This window comes from Rattus norvegicus, chromosome Y (assembly GCF_036323735.1).
Source record: "Rattus norvegicus strain BN/NHsdMcwi chromosome Y, GRCr8, whole genome shotgun sequence".
Taxonomy (NCBI): Eukaryota; Metazoa; Chordata; class Mammalia; order Rodentia; family Muridae; genus Rattus; species Rattus norvegicus.
This window is the reverse complement of record NC_086040.1, coordinates 7,836,482-7,858,020: the sequence shown is the minus strand read 5'-3', so window position 1 is coordinate 7,858,020 and position 21,539 is coordinate 7,836,482.

The following is a 21,539-nucleotide window of genomic DNA, read 5'->3' as shown; positions in this document are numbered from 1 at the left end:
CATTGCTGTCCATTGGATTAAAAGTATCATTTAGTACACATCAATAACTGAAATAATGAACAAGTATGGGAAAGAGATTTTAGAGTACAATCCCTAGAAACAGCCAGAAACAAAGGTAACCCTAGTTTACTTATCAAATCTATATCCATAGACATTCTGTGTTTTGTGAAGGTGTTTGTAGAAGACTTTGAAATTGAGTGTCCCAACTTTATGTTTTAATTGGGGATAATAAACTATGTTCAGCGTGAGTGTGTGTGTGTGTGTGTGTGTGTGTGTGTGTGTGTGTATGCGAAGTAAAGGGTATAATTTTTAGATTATCATTAAATGGAATAATTTTTAAAATATGATCACTTCTATGTGTCTGTCTATCTGTGTATATAAGTATGTGTGTATTTATGTATGTATGTATGTATGTATGTATGTATGTATGTATGTATGTAAATATGTATGAATGAATTTAGGTAGTTGTGTTTCCAAATACCTATCATCTATATATCACTCTCTCTGTCTATTTCCCTCTTTTTTTAGTTGTCATCTATGAATATATGTATGCATGTAGCTAGGTATGTGTTGTGGTTTGAATGTAATTGGTCCCCATAGGACTTTAGCCAGTATAAAGAGGTGTAGCCTTATTGGAGTAGGTATGGGGTTTAGGATCGCATGCATGTTCAAGCCATATCAATAAGCATTTTCATGTATGCCTGTTTGTCTTAGATTAGCTAGGACAATGTGTTCAGTGATTGAAGGAGGAGATTTTGGTTTGGTTGTATGTAAAGCAGGTACAGATTAATTTACAGATTAGTGGAAGAAGAAAACAATAAGAGATGTAACAATTTTTAATAAATGCATACACATCTACACATTTGGTGGATAATGTAAATCTTCAACCATTTTGCATATATGTTATTATTTGTTGAATAGAATAATTCTAAACTTTATTATTGTCAAGCATTTCTTACATATTGCAGCAAATGGAAGTAGTATAAAAATGGAAATGTAATTATATTCTATTTTCTTCTAGTGTAATTATGAGTACAGATAAGAAAAAGCATCTCCCCAATATCTCACCATGATCAACTGTTTATAAATTTTGGATTTAAAACGATGAATTGTTGCGAAGAACCCACACATTTCTAACGAAGAAACGTGTTATAGCTTAACAAGGTATAAGCAACCAAGGTAATTTTGAAGGCAGTTTCTATTACTGGCAGTATGCAATTTGCAGTTACAGAGAAAGTTTCAATTACTTTACTGTTTATCTGAAAAAAGCAATCTTATGAAATTCTTAATAGAATTATAAAACTAAACATTTATATAAAACAATTAGCCATTTGTTCCTTGTATTCTCACAGTGCACATCTATTCATTATTTTTTATCAAATCATATCATTAAACTGATGGAAAAATGTGTACAAGGAACTAATCATCACCTGATTTCCAGGACAGCTTTTGCAAGAAAGGCATGCTTATTAGTAGGAATGGGGCTGCCATTGTTCTTATTTCCTGAGCTTAGAAAAATCTGGAGATGGAAAGGAGTGAAATGAGAACCTGTGCGATGGTTGCCAAGGAGGGGGGCAAACACTTGACTGTAAAGAAATTGAAAATTAAAAAAAAATATTCCTTGTTCTATAGTCAAAATTGTGCTATTTTGAACTCTAAAAGCAACTTAAACACTTTCTACATGAAAATTTCTATACAAACAATACCTTTTTTGTAGAGGAAAGGGTTTATCTGATTTATTCTTCCACATCATTGCTTATCACCAAAGGAAGTCAGGACAGGAGTTTAAGCAGGACTGGAGTTTAAGCAGGGCAGGAACCTCCAGTCCAAAAAGTGCTGCAGGGAGAATAGGTGGGATGCTGCTTACTAGTGTAAGTCACATGGCTTACTCAGCCTGCTTTCTGACCCATGGACATGGGAACATGAGCCCAAGGATGATACCACCCATAATCCCTCCCAATATCCACCACTACTTAAGAAAATGGCTTCCTTGAAAAAGACACTGTCATTAAGACCAAACAGCAAACAAAAGATTGGGAAAGGTCAGTATCAATCCTACATCTGAGAGATGGTTAATATCCAAAATATACAAAGAACTCAAGAAGGTAGACACAAAAGAGACAAATTATCCTATTATAAGTAGGGTACAAAGCTAAACATTCTCAGCTGAGGATTATCGAATGGTCAAAATGCACCAAAAGTAATGTTCGACATCCTTAATCATCAGGGAAATGCAAATCAAAATTACCTTGAGATTACACCTCACACCAGTAAGAATGGCCAAGTTAAAAAAATATATATATATATATATATATATATATATATATATATATATATATATATATATATATATGTATTGACAACATATGCTGGTGAGGATGTGGAGAAAGAGGAACACTCCTCCGTTATGGGTGGGATTGCAACTTTGTAAAACCACTCTGGAAATCAGTCTGCAGGTTCCTCAGAAATTTGGAATTCACAGTACCTAAGGACCCAGATATAATACGCCTGGGCATATAACCAAAAGGTGGTCCAACATAAAAAACAGTCACATGATCCACTGTGTTGATAGCAGCCATATTTGTAATAGCTAGAATCTGGAAAGAACCAAGATGCCCTTCAAGAGAGGAATGGATTCAATAAAGTGGTACAACTACACAATGGAATACTACTCAGCTACCTAAACAATGATATCATGAAATTCACAGGCAAATGAAATGAACTAGAAATATCATTCTGAGTAAGGAAATTCAATAACAGAGAAACACACTTTGTATGTACTCATTGATAAATATATATTAGCCGAACAGCACGATTACTCAAGATCAATCTACAGACCTCAGAAAGCTCAAGAAGAAGAAGCACAAAACTGCAGATGCTCCAACTCCTTCTTAAAAAGGGAAAAAAATATAAATAGGAGTAAACATGGAAGCAAATGTTAGAGCAGCAACTCAAGGAATGCCCAGTCATGTGATATATATATATATATATATATATATATATATATATATATATATCCATAATGATATCCATATCTATATCTATCTATACCTATATCTAATCTATATCTATGCATTTCCACCAAAACTAGATAGGATTGATTAAGCTAAAAACGTATAATGAACGGGACCAGATATAGATCTTTACTGAGAGACACATCCAGAGCATGTCCAATAAAGAGGTCAATTGTTGCATCAAACCACTGAACAAAGAAATGGACCTACTTGGAGAATTAGAGGAACCATGGAAAGTGTTGAAGTAGCTTGCACCTCTAGGAGAACAAAAATGCCAACCAACCAGATTCCAGGCAATAACCCATTACTGAAAGAATATCCATGGACTGATCCTGGGCCTCAATTGTATATGTTGCAAAGAATAGCCTTGTTGGGGCACCAGTGGAAGGGGAAGCCCTTGGTCCTGCCAAGATTTGAACCCAGTGCAGGGTAATATGGGGGGTGGTAAGAATAATGTGTGGGCTATAACCATATGTGGGAGTGGGAGGTGAGTGGATGGGGGATTTTGGACATGAATCCGGGAAGTGGAATTAAATTTGAAATGTAAGAAAGAAAAGTACCTAATATTTTCTTAAAGTGTCTTCCTTATCTTTGTAGGTAAATGGATGGAATTATTCATTTGTGTTAAAAATATCACTTTATTTGAGGTAATTCAGACCCAAAAGAACAATCATTGTATATTCTCAATAATATGTAGACATTAGACAATAATAGTAAAGAATACTCAAGACGCAGGACACAGACCTCAAAAAGTTCATCAAGGAATAGGGTGCAAGTGAAAACATTTCAATCCAATTTGGAGGGAGAAGAAAGAAACCAGAAGGGGACATGGAGGGTGGGACTGAGGAGGGATAAAGGATAAATGTTTGGGGAAAGGGGACATGTTTTTCTATTATGTAGGAAAACAAAACTAAAACCGGATTGCCAGCAGAAATAAGGGAAACAGGCAAACCAATGAGAAAGTAGCTTAGGAGGATTTTATAAAGTGTACTGGATAACAGGGAAGGGAGATACCCTCAGGACTCCAGGATGGGTTGATAGATGAAATGCCCTACAGTGGTGAGAGGGAAATTATTGAATCTACCTCCAGCAGAAAGACAGTTCATCATGTAAGGGATTGGGTTGTTATCCTACAGACAAAGCTCATGATTACTCATGTCTGAAAGAGATGCAGGGATGGAAATGAAGAAAAGCCTGAGGAACAGAAAGCCAAAATGGGATCCAGCTCTAATGGAAGCACCAACACCAGACACCAGTACTGATGCTATTGGGCATTCACATAAAGGAACTATCATGACTGCTCTCCCACAAAAAACATCCAACAAGCAGCTTTAAGAATCAGATGCATGTATGTGTACCCAACCAATGAACAGAAGCTGCTTAGTCTTCTGCTTGAATTAGGGAAAGGATAGAGGAATCTGAGGATGAGGGCATCCCTCCAGGAGGTGCAGCTAGATCCTTGACATCTCTCAGACACTGGCTCACCAACCAGGCAATATTTACCAGCTGAGATAAGGCCTCCAGCACACATACAGGAGAGGACTCCTGTTTCTGGTTTCAGTTAGAAAAGATGCAGGTAACCATTAGGTGGGAAGGAAGTATGGGATGTGGAAATGTCAGGGAGTAAACCAGGAGTGAGTAAAATCTGGAGTGTAAAAGTAAATAAATAATAAAAACTTTGACCACTACCAATAAATTACACATGGACAGACCCAGGTCTCAAGCTGCATATACGTATGCAGAGGATGGTCTTGTTGTGCACCAACGTGAAAAGACACCCTTGGTCCTGAAAAGGCTAGAGACCACCAGCATAGAGGAATGTCAGGGTGGAGAGGCGAAAGGGGTAGGGGTTGGAGAAAAACTCTCAGAAAAGAATGTATAAGGAGGATGGGATTGGGGGCTTATAGGTAGGAAACCCGAAATTGGAATAACATTTGAAGTGTAAAGAACATATCCAAAAAGTTTAAAAAAGAAAGAAAATGCATTACAGTTGGAAGTTTTTTTTTTCAATTTCTTAAACTTTTTTAATTGGATACATTATGTATTTATGTTTCAAATATTATCCCTTTTTGGGTCACCCCTCTTTATTTTTCCTTACCACATCCCCCAACAACAATGAAGATGCTCCCCCTTCTACCCATCCACACCTACTTCAACGCCCTGATATTTCCCTACACTGGGGAAGCACCCTTCACTAGGTCAAGGGCCTCTTCTTCAATTGATGCCTGACAAGACCATCCTCAGCTACATAAGCAGGAGGAGCCATGTTTACACATTGGTTGGTGGTTTAATCTCTGGGAGTTCTCGACACGGTGGGGGTCTGTTTGGTTGATATTGTTGTTCTTCCTACAGGATTCCAAAACTCTTAAGATCCTTCTCTCTTTTCTCTAACTCCTCCATTGGGGTCCCTGTGCTCCATCTGTTGGATATATGTGAAGAACCTCATCTGTATCAGTAAAGCGCTGGTAAAACCTCTCAGGAGAATCCCATATCAGGCTCCTGTCGGCATGCATCGCTTGGCATCAACAATAGTCCATGCGTTTGGTAAATGTTTATGGGTTGGATCCCCAGGAGGGGCAGTCTCTGGATGACCTTTTCTGTAGTCTCAGCTCCATACAATTTCTCCATATTTCATCCTGTGAATATTTTGCTATCCCTTATCAGAAGGACAGAAGCATCTACACTTTGTCCTTCTTCTGAGCTTCATACGGTCCGTGAATTTTTTCTAAGGTATTATGAGCTTTTGGTCCAATATCCACCAATCAGTGAGTGTGTACCACGTGTGTCCTATTGTATTTGAGTTATCTCACTCAGGAAGATATTTTCTAGTTCCATCCATTTGCCTAAAACTTTCATGAAGTCATTTTTGAAATACCTGAGTAGTAGACCCGTGTGTAAATGTATAATTTTTTCTGTATCCATTCCTTTGTTGAGAGATATTTGGGTTCTCTCCAGCTTTTGGATCTTATAAATAAGGCCTCTTTAAACATAGTGGAGCATTTGTCCTTCTTCTATTTTGGAGAATCTTTTAGATATAAGTCCAGTTGTGTATAGTTGTTTTCTCAGATAGAATCATTTCCAAATTTCTGAGGAAGCACCAGAGTGATTTTCAGAGTAGTGCTACCAGCTACCTATTCTGCCAACAATTGAGGAGAGTTCTTTCTCCACATACTCACCAGCATGTGATGTCACAAGAGTTTTCTTTTTTCATAGCCATTTTGGTTTTTGTAAGGTGGAATCACAAGATAGTTTTGATATTAATTTCTCTTATGACTACAGATGGTGAACATTTATTTACCTGCTTCTAGGTCATTCAAAATTCCTCAATAGAGAATTTATTGTTAAGCTCTGTAAATAATGTTTTCCACTTTTGCGATTTTTTTTTTATTAAAAACAAACACCATGTTCAATTTGTCCTGCCCAAGTACTCTTGAGAATTGGTTTTTGTCTGTATTGTGATTGACCTAACAGATAGTTACACCAAAGTATACAACTAATAATCTTTGAGTGCTGGAATTACTTGGTGTTCAAGAGCACAATTTACTCTAACAGGTGATCCAAGATGGATTCCCAGTACCCATGTCATGGACACATTTTTGCCTCTAAATCTAGCTCCAGGCGTTCCAGTGACTCTTGATTCATTGTCACCTCATGGCACATATTCAAAAATATATGATACAGATATGCACATGATAACAAGTAAAGTAATTTTTTATTAACAAGAAAACTATCTTTCCTTTTCCCAGAAGCAATTAATTTTTTTACTGAATATATTATTACCTTTCAAATGTTTTTCTATTCCCTGGTTTCCCATTCATGAATGGCCTATCCCATGCCCCTCCTCTTGCTTCTATAAGGGTTTTGCTCCACTAATCCTCTCACCCTTCCTGCTATTCTGCCTAACATTTCCCTACCATAGTGGGTCAAGCCTTGTCAGGACTAAAGGCTTCTCCTATCATTGATGCTCAACAATGCCATTCTCTGCTTCGTATGATATGGAGTCATGGATGTGTCCATGTGTATTCTTCGTATGATGGTTTAGACACTGGTAGCTCTACTTGGTAGGTACTGTTGTTCTTATAGGCAAATGGATGGAAGTAGTAAATATCATCCTGAATAAGCTAACCCTATCACAGAAAAAATACACATGGTATGCACTCACTGATAAGTGGTTATTAGCCCAAAAGTTCTAATTTCTCAAGATACAATTCAGAGATCACATTAAGCTGAAAAAAAAGGACAATCAACGTGCATATGTTTCAGTCCTTATTAAAAGGGTTAATATTCATTTGAGGGTATATGGAGAAAAAGTTTGGGACAGAGAGTCAGTGAATGACCATTCAGAGCCTGCCCCATCTGGGGATCCAATATATATAATATATATATTGGTGGATATATATATATATATATATATATATATATATATATATATATATATATATAATCTCCACCAAAAGAAGGTAAGATCGTGGAAACTAAGAAGTGCATGCTGATAGGAGTCAGATATTACTGTCTTCTGAGAGGCACAGCCAGAGCCTGTCAAATAGAGAGGTGAATGCTGGCTTCCAACCATTAAAATGAGAACAGGGTCACAGTTGGAGGAATAAGAGAAAGGATTGAAGGAAATGAAGGAGCTAGAAACCTCAAAAGAACAACAATACCAACAAAAGAGAGCTCCCCAGGAGTAAACCACCATTCAAAAGGTACACATGGACAGACACATGGCTCCATCTGCATATGTAGCAGAGGATGGCCTTGTTGGCTAACAATGAGAGGAGAAGGTCTTGGATCTAGAATAGCTAGAACCCCAATGTAGGGGAATGAAGGTGTTGGCAGAAATGCGGGTGATTGACAAGGGGGAACATCATTTAGAACTGTGGGGGAAGGGATAAGAGTCTTACGACTGGAAAACTGGGAAAGTGAATGATATTGGAAATGTAAGAAAAAATATCCAATTTTTAAAAAAGGAAAAATAAAAACTTAACAGCCAAAGTGAGGATGCCTCAATCCCACTTTTAAGGGAGAAAAAAGGAAGCACAGGAGGGAAAAGTGAGGGACCTGAATGAGAAAGGATATAGTGAGTGGACAAGGGGAACATTGTCAGGTATTGATGGGTAATGGGACTGAAGCCCTGAGTGCTAGCAGAATAAATGGAAATAGGCAACCTCAGGAGCTAACATGGAAGTGGGTGGGGGGTCGCTCTAGAATATTCCAGAGATTTGACAGATAAGAGACTATCAGGACTCAGTGACATATCTAGGAGAGGGGAGAGGGAACTTGTGGAGTCTACCTCCACTAGGAAGAGAGAGCATCAATTGAGTGATAGGGTTGCAATCCACAAATCAAAACTCTGACCCATATTTGTTCCTGTCTGAAAGAACTTCAGGGACAAAACCAGAGAAGAACCTGAGTAAAAGGAATTCCAGTGACCCACTATATCTGAGAACGAGATTAACTAGAGGCCCCCAATTCCTGACACTATTCCTCATGCTTTGTCATGTTCACAAAACGGACCTCACATGACTGCCTTCTGAAAGACCCAAGAAGCAGCTGAAAGAGTCAGATGCAGACAATTGCACTCAGCCAATGAGCAGAAGCTGCTAAGCCCTGTGTTTGAGCTAGGGAAAAGTTGGAGGAAGCTGAGGAGGGGAGCAACTCTGTAGGAGGACCAGTAGTGTTAACTAACCTGGACCCCAGTGTTTTCTTCAGACACTGAGCCATCAATGCGGCATCATTCACCAGCTAATATGAGGCCTCTAAGACTGGAGTGCTGGTTCAGGACACAACAAGAAAAGATGCACTTAACTTTCAAGAGATTGGAGTCCTGAGGGAGTGGAGAGGTCTTGTAGATTGAGGGTGGAGGGGGAGACAGCTTCATTCAGATGGGCATGAGGGGAGTAGGTATGGGATGTAGAACAGTAAGAGTATGGGCTGGGAGAGGAATGAAATCGGGATTGTAACATTCTATTAAATAAAATGGAAAAAATGTTAACTAAAATAAACACTTTCTTCCCCAACTTTCTTTTTTCCCTTTTGGTCATGGAATTTCATAACAGCAATAGAAACTCTGGCTAAGACATAGTATTATGGACAAAAGTTTGCAAATGCTAATTAAAGAAGGATTATATCTCTGTGGAGTCAAGTTTCACAATATGATTCAAGCTTCCATATTCAGAGGTAGCAACAATAAGGGAATTTCTAAGACTAAGTTTATTATTATGACATAGTGAACACTTTTTTTCCAACCAATATGGGATCTGTGATATCCGGAAAAAAATCAAGAGGCTGGGAATATTAAAAGGGAAGAATCTTGGTTAAACATTCATGAAAGGAATGAAATTCATATCTATTAGATTACCACAAAGAGGTTGATGCTTCTGATTGCTGCCTGCTACCCAACACAATCCATCTTCTCTTTTAATCTTCCAAAGTATTAATAGATTAATTAATAAATCTCTATATATACAGAGAAAGTTTGAATTTAATGTGAACTTAACTCCAAAAATATTACTGTTTGTATGGATGTATTTTGTTTACTACATTTATTATAAAGTTAATTTGTGTAAGAATGTCAGTTGCAATTGCTTGGAAAACTTCCAATAGCTTTCAGATATGGTTTTATTTAAAGAGATTTTACTGTAGCAGTGAGTTGGATTTGTTTATACCATGGTTTCTTCTACATCTACTGATAGAAATTACAATAGTTAGATTAATCCTGAAACACCTGGATTAAATTCCACTTACCAAAGGAAATGATTATTGAAGAACTGCAGCAATTATCTTTCTCACTACTAATGGACTCTCTTATTGTACATTGGTATTGGATTTTGGAAAAAGAAAACAAAATTCATTTTTAAACTACTCAAGTTAGCAAAAGTACTTTAGAAAAAAATCATTCTACTCTTATTAAAGGAGATATTTATCTAATGCAAAATAATTTTTAAAATAATTTAAAAGGATAGATTTTGGTTTCTTTTTTAACTGTCCTACAAGAAATAAATTTCAGTTTGGTAATTTTGCTTTTTAATATGACAAGGAGTACTAATGTAAGGGTACAATTCTGTGACATAGAAATATTGCATACACAAAGCCATCCTATCAAATTTCTCTTGTTAATTTTGATTTTGCATTCCCTTGCAATTCAGAATATGTATCTTATATTTTCTGGCATTTTAGCAATTTGGTATTCTCATTTTCTCAAATAACATGATTTTACATTTTTATCTCAAAATATTTACAAACAAATTAGCAAAAATCATTGTACTACAGAGTTTATGCCTGTAATTAATATCAAAATATATCCTGTAAACTTTAGCTATTTTTACAATTCCATTCACCGTTCACCATGGCACATCAGATTTAATCTGGCTCTACATATCTGACAAATACACCCGCACAAAAATGGTTGTTGGTATCACAGAGCAGACAAAATTTTGGCAACTTGGGCTGGGGATTTAGCTCAGTGGTAGAGCGCTTACCTAGGAAGCGCAAGGCCCTGGGTTCGGTCCCCAGCTCCAAAAAAAAAAAAAAAAAAAAAAAAAAAATTTGGCAACTTAGAAGGCTGCCATAAAAATCAGTCAATTACAATTAAAGCGGTAAGTCAGGTAGAAGATAATGCATGCTAGTTGGAAAACAGTTCAGACCAAACAAAATTTCACACCTGTGAGCTTTAAATTCTAAATAAAATATATTGTATGGCAATATGAACCCACTGTAAAATGATCATACTTATGTCCTTTTAGAAGATCTAAAATATTTATAGTATTCTTTTGAATGTATAAGTGCAGTTTATATTTTATAGTGAGCGTTTTCTCAGAGGTATTTGTCTCTTTACATTCTTATTTGCTTTACGATTAGATATTGGAGAGCCAGTGTTCCATCCCAAACCGTAAGACTGTAGATGCTGTATTCCTCCACTATACCACAGCACTTGTAACAATTTTTTAAATGAATTCATCTCCTGATATTATTCTAAGTGTGAAAGTCATACACACAGACAGTATTGCTTCATGTAAGGAATTATATTCTTAGGATTTCATTCAATCAATTAATAATTTTATATTTTCACAGTTTAAAAGGATGTTTGCATGTGATTGAAAATACATGGAAGATACCTGTATCGCAACACTGAACAAATACTCTCTATTGCTGTCTTCTCCCATAAAAATCTTTCTGAGAGTGGTTTAAGCTATTTTGGAATATATGCCAATGATTCCTGAAACAATAAAACCAATAAAACCAGTTGTCCATTTTTCTTTCCAATGATTCTGTGTGTTCTTATAAGAAAATGGAACGATTATTTCAATAACTTTTTTTTAAAAAACATGAAACACTGTAGTGTGCTGACCCTTACCTTTCATACATAACAAAGATTCTTGAATCTTTTAACTTAAACCAGCATCTAGAAGCTCTCTCATTTCTTTGAAGTAAGCCTCCTGTTCTTTCTCACTCATTTCCTTCTTTTTTAATTGGATATTTTATGTATTTACATTTCAAATGTTATACCCTTTCCTGGTTCCTCTCTCTCACATCCACCCTCCCCCTACTTCTGTGAGTTTGCTACCTATCCTGCCTGCCCATTCACACCTCAACACTCTGGCATTCCCTACACTAGGGAAACCAGACTTCATAGGACCAAGGCCTTTCATCCTATTGATGCCGGACAATGCCATCCTCTTCTATATTTGAGGCTGAAGCCATGGATGCCTCCATGTGTACTCTTTGATTGGTTTTTAGTCCCTCACTTCCTTCTTCATTCACTGGACAACAGGTTTTATGATTCACTGCTGTCAGTGCTGTCCTTGCAGCAGGAAAACAATGGTCAGTGAGCCTGGACCTCAGGAAGCTGAATGTTCACACAAATGCATGAACACATGTAACCAAAGCTTGGTTCCAACTGAAAAAAAGTGTGCAAATATTTTCCACATATTGTGCAATGAACACTTGCCAAGGGATTCAATGCTGTTTGACAATACTATTGCCAATATCACTTGATGGCCAGCTCCGTTGGTGAGTGGGTCATCATTTATTTGAGATTATTTATTTAGTGTAGAATATTGAATGCCTCAAAGTTCTTCCAGCAGATCTTTATACACACTCATGTTTCTTTATTTGCTATCAGTTTTCTTTGGTTTGGTTTGGTATCAAAATATAGAAAGCACAAAATTTATCACTATACCATTTTTGGTATAGTGCTCAGCACGTCTGTTGTGTGTCTGACAGTCCCTCTCTGACACAGATCTCTTTGAATTTATGGAGCTGAGATGCCATGTATTTTACACATTGTAACCATCTTCCTTTTCTCTCCTCCCAACCAACAAACCTCCTGCTTTTTATTACTGTTGATAAAAAACTTTATATTCATGGATATATGCAGGACAAGAAAATACCTGTCTTTTTGCTGATTACTTGGCATCCTCAGGGTCCCTCCATGCAGCATACGTCAAATGCCTGAGTGATATTACACCCCAAGGAGAGTCCACAGCTGATAACTCTTCAAACTAAAACTATATATTTTCCAAATATCAATATTTGATGATGATTCTTAAAAGCTTTAATCTCCTTTGCAGCCCTCCAGGCACCAGAGTTAATAGAAAGAATGGGGGGGTATTAGGGGATAGGGGTGGTGGCCCTGATTAGAAAAGTTCATTGGAGCAACTCCCATCTGTGTTGTCTGGAAAGCAGAATTTCTGTTCTCAAGTTGAATAGGCAGCTTGTTGCATTAGTAAACATTTCATGAATAGACCAGTAGTTCAGTTCTGTAGAGTAGTCATAACAAACAGGAAACAGCAGCAGTGGCACAACCTAGTAGAACAGACAGACTTCTGTTACTAGCCTGGACAGAGAGAAGTTCTATGCTGTGCTTCTCTCAGGGAATTGAAGATCAGCAGGGACTCAAGATGCACAAAAATTGTTGCTCCTGCTTTATTTGTTTGTCATAGTCTTTAAAGCCAGATTTCCCTTGGAAAATTTTAAAATGTTTGATACGTTTTCTGCTGCCACAAATATATTACTGTAGCTGAGTAATCCTGTACATCATTTTCTCCTCAGAGGGATAGAGACTATTCCAATCATTTACAGCTATTGCTGCTAATGTTGAAATGGATAAGCCAATATGTGATCAGAGAAGAAAAGTCAAGACAGTGTAGATCCTTTGACCATGTTTCCAATATAAAAAGTTTAAAAACACAACCTATGAGCTGTAATGGTACTGCAAACTCTTAAAACCACTTCAATAGCAGTTACTTATTCTTACTCTTGTATGAAATAAAATACAGTTATTTAAAAAAAGGTGAATGTGGAAGGCTGATGGTGCCTTTGGTCAAGATGATAATTATCAAAACTATGATTTCAAGCAAGTTTATAAAATAATGTTTGTAAGACAAGAAGCTCCTCTGTTAATTTTCCTATTAAGTGTGGCTACAGGCACATGGCATCTAGTTGTAGGGATAAGGAATCACTTATTTTTGGAGAAAGTGTATGAGTGAGTTAGAGAAGTAGAGGACATCATATTAATCCCGAAGTACATAGAAGTCAGATTGGTAGAACCATCATCATGTTAAACAAGCAGAAATGAGTCCTGTGACAGAGCCATTTAGCAACAACATCATTTTTCTCTTACTTGGCTAAACCATATACATCAAGACTAGGGAAATTCTTTTAAAATCAAGTATTTTGCTTTATAAAAGCATGTGTGTATGTATGTATGTATGTATGTATGTATGTATGTATATATGTATGTATGTGTTTGTATATATGTATATATGAGTATGTGTACATAAGGACATATGTTTATTTTGTATATATGTTTATAAATATGTATATGTATATATGTGTATGTGTGTATATATACATTTATATGCATATATATGTATATATATATATATATATTTGTATGTGGATATGTGTATATATATATATATATATATATGTAACATACAAATGGGAAACTTTTCTCATATATTCAATAGTACTCAAGAATTTTAATTGCTGCTTCATTAATTTTGAATCATTTTAAAGTACTGTTCAAAAATAGATTCAGTATAGATAATTCATTTTTATACTATGAATTTCTCATCTATTTCACAAAAACACAAACATTTACTTTAGTTATGTGACTGCATGTATGTTTTAGCATGAGACATAACTAATTAGCTTTTCTAGCATGTGATATGATTTCAGGATACTACTAGACCTATGTGAGGTAGAAAATATATCAAACTACTGCTATATGTGATAGTTCAGAGTGACAGATTGTTAGATAGATAGATAGATAGATAGATAGATAAATACATACATACATACATACATATATACATGCATAGTTACATTGATGAAAGAAAACAGATGATAAGTAGACAAATATCACGTACTCAGAATCAACAAGCATGAAATAACTAGTATTTAAAGATAAAAATATCTTCTAATATAGAGCGCAATTATAAATGTGAATTTTGTTCATATTTTAGTACCTAAAGGGAGATTTATCAGCCATATTCTTTAAAATAAAATGTCTATTTGACACTCCCACACATGTAGATAACAGACAAGAATTACTTAACTTCCTTTTCATTTATCTATTAAATTGTTACATCATTTTGTCTTTGTTACTTAAATGCACAGCATCATAATTTGTCTGCATGTTCAAATCTTCAGTCACTTTCCACCCTGTCCTGCATTCTACCTCAAATCGTATCACTATATTTAAGTCTACAACAGATCCTCATGTGCTATCATGAAAATTAATCACGATCCATCATTATTTATCTTTAATAACATCGCTCTCACACAAGTAACTATTATTTTTCTGTTACAAATGTGATCACTACCCCTTCCATGTTTACAGTACTATTTTCAACATCAACAATTTTATAATTGCTCTTTATATGAGATAATAAAATGATGTATTTTTCCTCCAATAAATTATGTACCAACAGTTTGTTCCATTGAAACTTTAGACTAGAAAAACAATGTTGTTACAAAGTGCTAGTTCTACTCAGACCTAAAGCTGAAAGCTGTATATTTGACAGAAAGCATAGGAGGAACACTCTGGAATAGAAAGCAGAGCTTGTAGAAGACCTCATGAAGGGGAGGGCTTCATGGAATTGTAAACAAAATGTGTAAAAGACCTGAACTTTCATATTGAGTGAAAGTTGTTGAAGAATATTTATAAGTGATTCTCAGTGGATAACATAAAGAGGTTTATTTACAAACTGATTGTAAATACTAGAAAAATGGCATCAAATTGTAATAGGGCAGAAAAGAAAATAAAGTTAAAAGTTGTTACAGGTTTCAATACAGATGTTAATTTGAACATGCTGAAGGTTAGTGGATGATTTAATGTGATGAATGACTCAGATATACTATCAATATTGCTCGACCCTATACTGAAATTACACAGAGTGAGAACACTAACAAAAATCTGTGACAAAAATCCCTTCAGGTATGACTACATTCTTTAATATTTCTTTTTGAAAACATTGATTTAATTAAATAAAATTAAATAAGGAATCGAAGATAACCCTTTTCATCTCTGACATATCCAATCTCTAAACAGGGGTATAGTGGATGAAACTTCATATAGCATTTGCCTCCTCAGGTATTATTAATTTAAAATAATAAGGATAGCAGTGTACCATATTTGTGGGCATTCGTTACTAAGGCCCAATTATCTCCTCAGAAGGATATCCATTAAAAGTAATCTAACATAACTTTGTTTCTTTTAAACATAAAAATCTTAAATATTGAGCTGGCTTATCATTTTCACAGCATAGGACACCATATGCAATTACTTCGTTTTTACATATCAATATCAGTCACTCTACCTTTCTCATTTTGATACATACCAAGCTTAACAAAGAGGAGATTGTACGCTTTTCAGCAATCCTTACATTTCTCCCACGGTCCACTACATGTGGGCCATATAACAATAAAATAAATTAATATTTTAAGTAAGTGATAATGGCATGCAAATGTAGATTTTGATATTTTATACAATAACACATCAAAGATCCAATAAATAAATAGGTACAGAATTTACTTTTATAGGAAGACAGTAGGTTAATAATACTTTATAATATCTACCCTAATTCATATTGAGTCAGTGCTGGAATATGTGTAGCAATGTTTGTAAAAGAATAAGTACTTTTCTGTATCTTTTTAACAGCAATTGAACATAGTCAATAAGGAAGTGTCAGATAAATGTAGACATAATTCATAAACTTTTTAAATTATTCAGAAAGTTATTTCTAGAACATCTGAGTTCAGTTCTCAGGCTCCATATAACTAGCTAATATAGTGCTGAGCACTTGTATTCTATGTGCATACACAATATTAATCTCCATAGGAAATAAATGTTTTAAAATCTCAAAAGCTATATTTATTTAAGATTAAGATTTTTGATGTGTAAGATTACACATTTTTCCATTTTTATTAAATTGGGTATTTACTATTTACATTTCAAATTTTATTTCTTTTCTGGGGTTCCAGTCCATTAGCCCGAACCTCTCCCCCTCCCCCCTCCCCTTCTATAATGTAGTTGTCCCCTCCATGTCCCTTCTCTTCCTTAAAGCACCCCTCTGTACTTTCCCCTACATGAAGTGTGCAATCTTAGTAGGACCAAGGGGTTCACAATGGTTCCCCAACAAGGCTATTCACTGCTACATATGGATTTGGAGCCCAGGGTCAGATCATGTGTAGTCTTTGGTTTGTTCAAGTTTAGTTCCTGCAAGATCTGGTTGGATGGCTGTATTTTTTTTTGAGGTTGCAAGTTCTTTCAGCTTCTTCACTTCTTCCTTTATTCCTCCAAAGTGGGTCCTATGCTCAGTTTAGTGATTTGCTTCTGGCATTTATCTCTGTGTTTCACATGCTCTGGCTGTTTCTCTCATTAGGGATCTATATAGTTACTGTCAGGATACAATTCTTAGGTTCATCAATTTTATCAAGTTTTGGTATATATATATATATATATATATATATGTGTGTGTGTGTGTGTGTGTGTGTGTGTGTGTGTGTGTGTTTGTGTGTGTGTGTGTGTGTGTGCCACATTTCCACAGACTCTGAATGACCGATTCATTCAGTCTCCTAAAAACAATGACTCACTACACCTATTATGGATATTTTAGTTACCCTTTTAAGGAAGGAGTGAATAATCTGCTAGTCTGCCCTCCTTATTGAGTTTCTTGTGGTCTGTGCATTGTATGTTAAGTAATTTGAATATTTGGGCTAATATCGACCTATCAATCAGTGCATACTTTGTGTGTTTTTCTGTGATTTGGAAACATCCCTCAGGATGATATTTTCTAGGTCCATCCATTTGATTATGAATTTCATGCACTCATGGTTTTTGATAGCTGAGTAGTAGTACTTTGTGTAAATATATGTCATTTTCTGTATCCATTCCTCTGGTAAAGAGCATCTGGGTTCTTTACAGGTTATGAATATTATGAATAAGGCTGATATGAACATAATGTAACATTTGTGTTTGTTGTATGTTGGAGCATCTTTTGGGTATATTCCTAGGGGAGGTAGAGCTGGGTCCTCAGGCAGGGCAATGTCAAATTTTTGAGATAACTCAGGACAGATTTTCAGAGAGGTTGTACCTGTTTGCAATCCAAACAACAATGGAGGAATGTCCCTCTTTCTCCACATCCTCTCCAGCATCTGCTATCACCTGAGTTTTTGATCTTAGCTATTCTGACTGATGTGAGGTGGAATCCCAGGGTTGTTTTGACTTGTATTTACCTGATGAGTAAGTATGTGGTACATCACAGAAAGCATTTTAAGAAATGAGGATACCCTAACTGTTGGTCTGGGTATAGCTGAGTGCCAATTGATCCATTTCTATCTCTTTCTTAAAACTTCAAGTCCAAGTGCATCAAAAAATCTATATAAAACCATATATACAAAAACCAACTGTAGGGAAAGTGTGAGAAATTGCCTAAAACACATTTGCACAGGAGAAAATTTTCCGAACAAAATACCAAACGTTCAGGCAATAAGATCACCAGTCAATATTTGAAATCTCATCAATTTCAAAATTTTCTTTAAAGCAAAGTACACTGTCAATAGGACAAAACAGAAATCTACACATTTAGGAAAGACTTTAACCAATCATAAGTCTGGTAGAGTGCCATAATGAAAAAAATATAGAAATAATTTAGAAAGATAAACTCCCCCACAACCAAGTAACCCAACTTTTAAACTGTGTTAGAGAGCTAAACCAAAATTCTCAACTGAGGTATCTCAACAGCTGAGAAACACATCAAGAAATGATCTACATCCTTAGTTATCAGAAACATACAAACTGAAATGAACTTGACAGTCTACATTGCACTAATCAGTTACACTAAGAAAAAAATCTAATGCAGTAGCAGAGTAGGCTAGGATGTAGAGAAAGTGGAACACTCCTACACTGCTGGTGGGATTAGTAGCTGTACATCCACTTTGGATATCAATGTTCAAGTTCAGAGTATAATGTAAATAGCATTGCCTGATGACCCAGCTTTACCACTCAATACAAAGCAAATACTCAAACATGATCCACATATAACAGTGACAGGTTGTTGAACATGTTCATTGCAGCCTTACTTACATTAGTTGAATACTGGAAACAATCGTGATATACGTCACTCAACTGATGAATAAATAGAGAAAGTGTGCTATATTTAAACAAAGAATTACTAGTAAGGTATTAAAAATGAGGAAACCAAGAACTTTGTAGGCAAGGGGATGGACCTGGAAATTAGTGAAGTAACAGAGATTGAAAAGGACATAACATGGGATGTACTTAGTGAGAGGTGGATGTTAGCCCCCAAAGACCAGTATACCCAATACACAAATCATTTATCACATTGAGTGTAAAATTTTAGAAGCCCAAACTGCGGATTGTTGCAACCCTCTTAGAAGTGAGAACAAAATGACAATGGAAAACAGAGGGATGGAGGGACCTTGTTAGAAGTAGAGAAGGATGGACAAAATGGGGAGAGTAGAAAAAATTTAAAGAGAAAGGAGAGAAATCGAGAGGAAAATTGGAATAAATAACAATAAGCATCAGTGGTACATGGTGAACTTGGGTATCTCCAGGAAAGTCGCAGATTCCAGGATGTTAGAGGGTCCCATAAATCCGGGGATGATGGTAGTTGAAATACTAAGCAGCAAAGTGATAGAACCACAAGAGTCTGCCTCCTGTAGCTAGACATGCCCACCTGTGAAGAGCAGGTGATGCCCACACAGTTCAAAATCATTAAACTATAATTGTTGAAAGTCTAAAAACTGCAAAGATAAAAAAGGAGCAGAGACTTAAGGAAAGGTAACCAAGAGACCACCCGACCAGGCAAACAATTTCATCCACAGAGTCCAAATCCTCAGACTATTCCTGATGTAAAGATGTGCTTACAGATAAGGGCCTAATACGTCTTTCCTTCTAGGGGCTCTGACATCACGTGGCAGTGACAGATTCACATACAGATAACCATTTGACAGATACTGAGCCAGAAAAGAATGGTTTTGGGATTGGCTTAAGGTTCGGAATGGGATTGGAGCCCAATATGAAGAACAACACTATCAATTAAGTTTACCCTTCAGAGGCTCAGGAAATTTAGCACAATCAATTGTATACTTGGGACAGACCATGGCTTCTGCTACATAGATCGTAGAGCATATGGAGAAGACAACTGCCTCATCTTCCATCTCTAGGAAGGGAGTCAATTGGTCCTATGGAGACGCAATATCCCAGAGAAGGGGGATGGTAGAGGACTAAAGTGGAAGTGGGCATGTAGATCTGGGAGCACCATCTTAGAAACAAAGAGGATCAGAATGACTTGGGTGATTCAAGGAAGAAATTCAAACTTGGGAAATGACATTTGAAATGTAAACAAAGGAATAGATTATTGTATAAATATAATATTTTTAATATAATATATGTACTTTTCCAACAGAAACATTCACATCTCACTCCTTAAGGGCTGTACAGTCATTATCTGTACTATAGGTTTACTGAAAGGTGAAATCCATACTTTTTGAGATGTACTTATTATTGAAAATTTACATTGATAAACCCAAACAATATTTTATCTTCTGTCCCTGTAGCTATAATAAATTGTTATTAAGGTTGATGAAAATGAAAAAAAGTGTTTCTACTTCATTAGGTTTCCATTCTATGACTCAAATTTCTCTCACTTTTAGCTGTACATCACTCTCTTCCCTCCATTGTCGCCCTCTTCCTTGTCTCTTCACATTTGACATTCCTGTTCCTGACAGTGTCCCTCAGCAATTCATAAGTACACTTGCATTTCCCAAAATGAGGACAGCAAACACTAAACTGATCATACAGATACACAGTTTTCTGAAGTAACATTCAGGTTAAAGTGAATAAGTATCCCATTTTCTCTTTTTGATCTGGGTTAAGTCATCTATGATGACTTTCACAAGAACCATGCACTGTTCTGAAAATTACAGGCTTTCCTTTTTCTAGTCTGCCAATGCACCATATTTTCCTTAAGCATTCATTAGTTAAAGAACAACTTGAATATTTCCAAATTATCAAGGGTCTCTATACGAGAATAATTCAACATTTGGATATATGTTCTCGAGTTATATCTTTAGGTGTATCCAATTCTATATTCATGAAGAAATATCATACTGATTTCTAAAGTTACTGTAGATTTTTGTGTTCCCACCAGCAGATAGCAATGTTCTCCTCTCCATAACACAGTATGATAAGTTGGCTCATGTGTTATTAAACTAAGGTTTCTGAAAGAGATGAGAAATGTCAGAATAATTTTGATTTGCATTTCTGTAATGTATAAGAATGATATGTATTTTGCATTAGATTCTTAGTCATTTATGTTTCTTCAATTATGAATATTTTGTTAAGATATGTACCCAATTAATTATTTTTTCTGGATATACAGTGTTTTAGTTTTTTTCATTATGATTTATAGAAGCCCTTTGTTGAACGTGTACATGGAAAAAATTCTTACTATATTTGAAAATACCCACTTTAATTTACTAAGGTCAAATCAGATAATGTGCTTTAATTTACTAAGGTCAAATCAGATAATGTGCTCTCCCTAATCTCACAAAAACGGCAGATCTGTTGTAACTAACAAAATTCATTAAGGTCACTTTATGAAACATCCCCCTATAATAAAACATTCTCTATGTACATAATATTGAGGAATATACTTTAATCTTTTATTTTTTTTGAGAATTTCCACCAAAATATTTTGACGATAATTTTTTCCGTTTATTTTACCTACATCACTATATTTCTTTAAATCGTACCTTTGTCCAACTTCTACATTAAAATATTGTTTAATAACCCCATGATGATCCCTTACATAAATCGTTCAACCCTCCAACATAAGACACTAACTGCCCATAGTGTGTCAGTTAGGAGTAACATCTTTCAGGCCTTTACACAGCATTCTGGACGGTTGACTGGCTTGAAACTGTGCAGGAAACCACAGCTGCTATGTGTCATGAGGGGAGCACTCTACATATCCAGAAGACACGATTTCCATA